At 57.4% G+C, this 7,981-nt stretch overlaps 1 non-coding gene across 1 annotated transcript; it reads right to left on the reverse strand.

Annotated features, from left to right (window-relative positions):
* Positions 1–7,377: 7,377 nt before the first annotated feature.
* Positions 7,378–7,496, reverse strand: LOC148058644 (5S ribosomal RNA). The gene has a single exon (XR_015709682.1). It is a non-coding gene; the product is annotated as a 5S ribosomal RNA (ribosomal RNA).
* Positions 7,497–7,981: the final 485 nt, after the last annotated feature.

Below are 7,981 nucleotides of genomic sequence, written 5' to 3' on the forward strand. Positions count from 1 at the left end.
TCAGGCAAAAGAACCAGAGTTCTCCGCGGTCATCCACTCCAACCTTGTCCGATTTTGAGGCACCAGGCTCGGCCACCCTCCGAGCCTTTTCACTCCCTCTCCTGTTATGGTGCCTCCCTATTAACCTCTAGGTGGTTGCGCTCGTGACATCAAAAAGACCACTTTTTGCAGAGCAGTCACACTCGGAAAAAATTTCTTTCGTCAGGCAAAAGAACCAGAGTTCTCCGCGGTCATCCACTCCAACCTTGTCCGATTTTGAGGCACCAGGCTCGGCCACCCTCCGAGCCTTTTCACTCCCTCTCCTGTTATGGTGCCTCCCTATTAACCTCTAGGTGGTTGCGCTCGTGACATCAAAAAGACCACTTTTTGAGGAGCAGTCACACTCGGAAAAAATTTCTTTCGTCAGGCAAAAGAACCAGAGTTCTCCGCGGCCATCCACTCCAACCTTGTCCGACTTTGAGGCACCAGGCTCGGCCACCCTCCGAGCCTTTTCCTTCCCTCTCCTGTTATGGTGCCTCCCTATTAACCTCTAGGTGGTTGCGCTCGTGACATCAAAAAGACCACTTTTTGCAGAGCAGTCACACTCGGAAAAAATTTCTTTCGTCAGGCAAAAGAACCAGAGTTCTCCGCGGCCATCCACTCCGACCTTGTCCGATTTTGAGGCACCAGGCTCGGCCACCCTCCGAGCCCTTTCCTTCCCTCTCCTGTTATGGTGCCTCCCTATTAACCTCTAGGTGGTTGCGCTCGTGACATCAAAAAGACCACTTTTTGAGGAGCAGTCACACTCGGAAAAAATTTCTTTCGTCTGGCAAAAGAACCAGAGTTCTCCGCGGCCATCCACTCCAACCTTGTCCGATTTTGAGGCACCAGGCTCGGCCACCCTCCGAGCCTTTTCACTCCCTCTCCTGTTATGGTGCCTCCCTATTAACCTCTAGGTGGTTGCGCTCGTGACATCAAAAAGACCACTTTTTGAGGAGCAGTCACACTCGGAAAAAATTTCTTTCGTCTGGCAAAAGAACCAGAGTTCTCCGCGGCCATCCACTCCAACCTTGTCCGACTTTGAGGCACCAGGCTCGGCCACCCTCCGAGCCTTTTCACTCCCTCTCCTGTTATGGTGCCTCCCTATTAACCTCTAGGTGGTTGCGCTCGTGACATCAAAAAGACCACTTTTTGCAGAGCAGTCACACTCGGAAAAAATTTCTTTCGTCAGGCAAAAGAACCAGAGTTCTCCGCGGTCATCCACTCCAACCTTGTCCGATTTTGAGGCACCAGGCTCGGCCACCCTCCGAGCCTTTTCACTCCCTCTCCTGTTATGGTGCCTCCCTATTAACCTCTAGGTGGTTGCGCTCGTGACATCAAAAAGACCACTTTTTGCAGAGCAGTCACACTCGGAAAAAATTTCTTTCGTCAGGCAAAAGAACCAGAGTTTTCAGCGGTCATCCACTCCAACCTTGTCCGATTTTGAGGCACCAGGCTCGGCCACCCTCCGAGCCTTTTCACTCCCTCTCCTGTTATGGTGCCTCCCTATTAACCTCTAGGTGGTTGCGCTCGTGACATCAAAAAGACCACTTTTTGCAGAGCAGTCACACTCGGAAAAAATTTCTTTCGTCAGGCAAAAGAACCAGAGTTCTCCGCGGTCATCCACTCCAACCTTGTCCGATTTTGAGGCACCAGGCTCGGCCACCCTCCGAGCCTTTTCACTCCCTCTCCTGTTATGGTGCCTCCCTATTAACCTCTAGGTGGTTGCGCTCGTGACATCAAAAAGACCACTTTTTGCAGAGCAGTCACACTCGGAAAAAATTTCTTTCGTCAGGCAAAAGAACCAGAGTTTTCAGCGGTCATCCACTCCAACCTTGTCCGATTTTGAGGCACCAGGCTCGGCCACCCTCCGAGCCTTTTCACTCCCTCTCCTGTTATGGTGCCTCCCTATTAACCTCTAGGTGGTTGCGCTCGTGACATCAAAAAGACCACTTTTTGCAGAGCAGTCACACTCGGAAAAAATTTCTTTCGTCTGGCAAAAGAACCAGAGTTTTCAGCGGTCATCCACTCCAACCTTGTCCGACTTTGAGGCACCAGGCTCGGCCACCCTCCGAGCCTTTTCACTCCCTCTCCTGTTATGGTGCCTCCCTATTAACCTCTAGGTGGTTGCGCTCGTGACATCAAAAAGACCACTTTTTGAGGAGCAGTCACACTCGGAAAAAATTTCTTTCGTCTGGCAAAAGAACCAGAGTTTTCAGCGGTCATCCACTCCAACCTTGTCCGATTTTGAGGCACCAGGCTCGGCCACCCTCCGAGCCTTTTCACTCCCTCTCCTGTTATGGTGCCTCCCTATTAACCTCTAGGTGGTTGCGCTCGTGACATCAAAAAGACCACTTTTTGCAGAGCAGTCACACTCGGGAAAAATTTCTTTCGTCTGGCAAAAGAACCAGAGTTTTCAGCGGTCATCCACTCCAACCTTGTCCGATTTTGAGGCACCAGGCTCGGCCACCCTCCGAGCCTTTTCACTCCCTCTCCTGTTATGGTGCCTCCCTATTAACCTCTAGGTGGTTGCGCTCGTGACATCAAAAAGACCACTTTTTTCAGAGCAGTCACACTCGGGAAAAATTTCTTTCGTCTGGCAAAAGAACCAGAGTTATCAGCGGTCATCCACTCCAACCTTGTCCGACGTTGAGGCACCGATGTCGGCCAAGTTCTGAGCGTTCCACCACCGAATGCCACTGGTCCTCAACACAGCGGACTTCCAATCCAACCTTGTCCGACTTTGAGGCACCGAAGTCGGCCTCAGCCCGAGCCTTCCCCCGCCGACCTCACTGGAGCCCGCCATCCAGGGACCGGCGGAGGTCGCCCGCATGACCGCGGCAAAGTGTCTCAAAGTCGGGCACGACCGCTCGAGTCACCCGCCAACCCGGTCCGGGGCACCTCCAGGGACCGGCGGAGGTCGCCCGCATGACCGCGGCAAAGTGTCTCAAAGTCGGGCATGACCGCTCGAGTCACCCGCCAACCCGGTCCGGGGCACCTCCAGGGACCGGCGGAGGACGCCCGCATGACCGCGACAAAGTGTCTCAAAGTCGGGCACGACCGCTCGAGTCACCCGCCAACCCGGTCCGGGGCACCTCCAGGGACCGGCGGAGGACGCCCGCATGACCGCGACAAAGTGTCTCAAAGTCGGGCATGACCGCTCGAGTCACCCGCCAACCCGGTCCGGGGCACCTCCAGGGACCGGCGGAGGACGCCCGCATGACCGCGACAAAGTGTCTCAAAGTCGGGCATGACCGCTCGAGTCACCCGCCAACCCGGTCCGGGGCACCTCCAGGGACCGGCGGAGGACGCCCGCATGACCGCGACAAAGTGTCTCAAAGTCGGGCACGACCGCTCGAGTCACCCGCCAACCCGGTCCGGGGCACCTCCAGGGACCGGCGGAGGACGCCCGCATGACCGCGACAAAGTGTCTCAAAGTCGGGCACGACCGTTCGAGTCACCCGCCAACCCGGTCCGGGGAACCTCCGGGGACCGGCGGAGGTCGCTCGCATGACCGCGACAAAGTGTCTCAAAGTCGGGCACGACCGCTCGAGTCACCCGCCAACCCGGTCCGGGGCACCTCCAGGGACCGGCGGAGGACGCCCGCATGACCGCGACAAAGTGTCTCAAAGTCGGGCATGACCGTTCGAGTCACCCGCCAACCCGGTCCGGGGCACCTCCAGGGACCGGCGGAGGAGGCCCGCATGACCGCGACAAAGTGTCTCAAAGTCGGGCATGACCGCTCGAGTCACCCGCCAACCCGGTCCGGGGCACCTCCGGGGACCGGCGGAGGACGCCCGCATGACCGCGACAAAGTGTCTCAAAGTCGGGCACGACCGCTCGAGTCACCCGCCAACCCGGTCCGGGGCACCTCCAGGGACCGGCGGAGGACGCCCGCATGACCGCGACAAAGTGTCTCAAAGTCGGGCACGACCGCTCGAGTCACCCGCCAACCCGGTCCGGGGCACCTCCAGGGACCGGCGGAGGACGCCCGCATGACCGCGACAAAGTGTCTCAAAGTCGGGCATGACCGCTCGAGTCACCCGCCAACCCGGTCCGGGGCACCTCCGGGGACCGGCGGAGGACGCCCGCATGACCGCGACAAAGTGTCTCAAAGTCGGGCACGACCGCTCGAGTCACCCGCCAACCCGGTCCGGGGCACCTCCGGGGAGCAGTGGAGGTCGCTCGCATGACCGCGACAAAGTGTCTCAAAGTCGGGCATGACCGCTCGAGTCGCCCGCCATCCCGGTCCGGAGCTCAACACTTTGTCGTTTTTTCCACTCCCTCCCCATTAACCTCTAGGTGGTTGCGCTCGTGACATCAAAAAGACCACTTTTTGCAGAGCAGTCACACTCGGAAAAAATTCGTTTCGTCTGGCAAAAGAACCAGAGTTCTCAGCGGGCTTCCAGTCCAACCTTGTCCGATTTTGAGGCACCAGGCTCGGCCACAGTCCGAGCCCATTCACTCCCTCCCCTGTTGTACTCGCTCCCTATTAACCTCTAGGTGGTTGCGCTCGTGACATCAAAAAGACCACTTTTTGAGGAGCAGTCACACTTAGGAAAAATCCGTTTGCGCTCACACCATCCCTCCCCATTAACCTCTAGGTGGTTGCGCTCGTGACATCAAAAAGACCACTTTTTGAGGAGCAGTCACACTTAGGAAAAATCCGTTTGCGCTCACACCATCCCTCCCCATTAACCTCTAGGTGGTTGCGCTCGTGACATCAAAAAGACCACTTTTTGAGGAGCAGTCAGACACCGAGGTTTTCTGGATTTATGTCCGTTTTCCTGGTTCTCTGACTCGGGCACCTTGTGACCGACATCCCCCCCTTCCCTGGTTCTATTTTGCCGATACTTTGGTGAGTTTTCTACCCGCAAACCAAGCCCCCCAAGCCCGCCGCCTGGTGGGGGAGCATGCCGCCTGGCCCGGTTCTATTTTAGGTCACTTTGGTGAGTTTTCTACCCGCAAACCAAGCCCCCCAAGCCCGCCGCCTGGTGGGGGAAGAGGCCCCCTGGTCCCGGTTCTATTTTAGGACACTTTGGTGAGTTTTCTACCCGCAAACCAAGCCCCCCAAGCCCGCCGCCTGGTGGGGGAAGATGCCCCCTGGTCCCGGTTCTATTTTAGGACACTTTGGTGAGTTTTCTACCCGCAAACCAAGCCCCCCAAGCCCGCCGCCTGGTGGGGGAACATGCCGCCTAGCCCGGTTCTATTTTAGGTCACTTTGGTGAGTTTTCTACCCGCAAACCAAGCCCCCCCAAGCCCGCCGCCTGGTGGGGGAAGAGGCCCCCTGGTCCCGGTTCTATTTTAGGACACTTTGGTGAGTTTTCTACCCGCAAACCAAGCCCCCCAAGCCCGCCGCCTGGTGGGGGAACATGCCCCCTGGTCCCGGTTCTATTTTAGGACACTTTGGTGAGTTTTCTACCCGCAAACCAAGCCCCCCAAGCCCGCCGCCTGGTGGGGGAACATGCCCCCTGGTCCCGGTTCTATTTTAGGACACTTTGGTGAGTTTTCTACCCGCAAACCAAGCCCCCCAAGCCCGCCGCCTGGTGGGGGAACATGCCCCCTGGTCCCGGTTCTATTTTAGGACACTTTGGTGAGTTTTCTACCCGGAAACCAAGCCCCCCAAGCCCGCCACCTGGTGGGGGAAGAGGCCCCCTGGTCCCGGTTCTATTTTAGGACACTTTGGTGAGTTTTCTACCCACACTGCAGGTCCCCAAATGCCGCCATCTGGTGGGGGAACATGCCGCCTGCACCGGTTCTATTTTAAGTCACTTTGGTGAGTTTTCTGCCCACACTACGGGTCCCCAAATGCCGCCATCTGGTGGGGGAACATGCCGCCTGCACCGGTTCTATTTTAAGTCACTTTGGTGAGTTTTCTGCCCACACTACGGCTCCCCAAATGCCGCCATCTGGTGGGGGAACATGCCGCCTGCACCGGTTCTATTTTAAGTCACTTTGGTGAGTTTTCTGCCCACACTACGGGTCCCCAAATGCCGCCATCTGGTGGGGGAACATGCCGCCTGCAACGGTTCTATTTTAAGTCACTTTGGTGAGTTTTCTGCCCACACTACGGGTCCCCAAATGCCGCCATCTGGTGGGGGAACATGCCGCCTGCACCGGTTCTATTTTAAGTCACTTTGGTGAGTTTTCTGCCCACACTACGGGTCCCCAAATGCCGCCATCTGGTGGGGGGACATGCCGCCTGCACCGGTTCTATTTTAAGTCACTTTGGTGAGTTTTCTGCCCACACTACGGGTCCCCAAATGCCGCCATCTGGTGGGGGAACTGCCGCCTAGTCCCGGTTCTATTTTAGGTCACTTTTCTCACTTTCTTACCCACAAATAACGCCCCAAATGCCGCCGCCTGGTGGGGGGAACTGCCGCCTAGTCCCGGTTCTATTTTAGGTCACTTTTCTCACTTTCTTACCCACAAATAATGCCCCAAATGCCGCCGCCTGGTGGGGGGAACTGCCGCCTAGTCCCGGTTCTATTTTAGGTCACTTTTCTCACTTTCTGACCCACAAATAATGCCCCAAATGCCGCCGCCTGGTGGGGGGAACTGCCGCCTAGTCCCGGTTCTATTTTAGGTCACTTTTCTCACTTTCTGACCCACAAATAATGCCCCAAATGCCGCCGCCTGGTGGGGGGAACTGCCGCCTAGTCCCGGTTCTATTTTAGGTCACTTTTCTCACTTTCTTACCCACAAATAATGCCCCAAATGCCGCCGCCTGGTGGGGGGAACTGCCGCCTAGTCCCGGTTCTATTTTAGGTCACTTTTCTCACTTTCTGACCCACAAATAATGCCCCAAATGCCGCCGCCTGGTGGGGGGAACTGCCGCCTAGTCCCGGTTCTATTTTAGGTCACTTTTCTCACTTTCTTACCCACAAATAATGCCCCAAATGCCGCCGCCTGGTGGGGGGAACTGCCGCCTAGTCCCGGTTCTATTTTAGGTCACTTTTCTCACTTTCTGACCCACAAATAATGCCCCAAATGCCGCCGCCTGGTGGGGGGAACTGCCGCCTAGTCCCGGTTCTATTTTAGGTCACTTTTCTCACTTTCTTACCCACAAATAATGCCCCAAATGCCGCCGCCTGGTGGGGGGAACTGCCGCCTAGTCCCGGTTCTATTTTAGGTCACTTTTCTCACTTTCTGACCCACAAATAATGCCCCAAATGCCGCCGCCTGGTGGGGGGAACTGCCGCCTAGTCCCGGTTCTATTTTAGGTCACTTTTCTCACTTTCTTACCCACAAATAATGCCCCAAATGCCGCCGCCTGGTGGGGGGAACTGCCGCCTAGTCCCGGTTCTATTTTAGGTCACTTTTCTCACTTTTCTACCCACAAATAATGGCAAAAAAAAATGCTTACAGCACCCAGTATTCCCAGGCGGTCTCCCATCCAAGTACTAACTGGGCCCGACCCTGCTTGGCTTCCGAGATCAGACGAGATCGGGCTCATTCAGGGTGGTGTGGCCGTAAGCGAGGGAAGCGCTTGTGAAATGCCCCAAAGTGTTGAAAATGTTCCCCAGGCCCCTGGTTCCCCATCCCCGCAGGAGGAGGCTCCCCAGGCCCCCTGGTTCCCCATCCCCGCAGGAGGAGGCTCCCCAGGCCCCCTGGTGCAGGAGGAGGCTCCCCAGGCCCCTGGTTCCCCATCCCCGCAGGAGGAGGCTCCCCAGGCCCCCTGGTTCCCCATCCCCGCAGGAGGAGGCTCCCCAGGCCCCATGGTTCCCCATCACCGCAGGAGGAGGCTCCCCAGGCCCCCTGGTTCCCCATCCCCGCAGGAGGAGGCTCCCCAGGCCCCCTGGTGCAGGAGGAGGCTCCCCAGGCCCCCTGGTTCCCCATCCCCGCAGGAGGAGGCTCCCCAGGCCCCCTGGTTCTCCATCCCCGCAGGAGGAGGCTCCCCAGGCCCCCTGGTTCCCCATCCCCGCAGGAGGAGGCTCCCCAGGCCCCATGGTTCCCCATCACC

This window comes from Callionymus lyra, unplaced genomic scaffold (assembly GCF_982586985.1).
Source record: "Callionymus lyra unplaced genomic scaffold, fCalLyr1.hap1.1 HAP1_SCAFFOLD_63, whole genome shotgun sequence".
Taxonomy (NCBI): domain Eukaryota; kingdom Metazoa; phylum Chordata; class Actinopteri; order Syngnathiformes; family Callionymidae; genus Callionymus; species Callionymus lyra.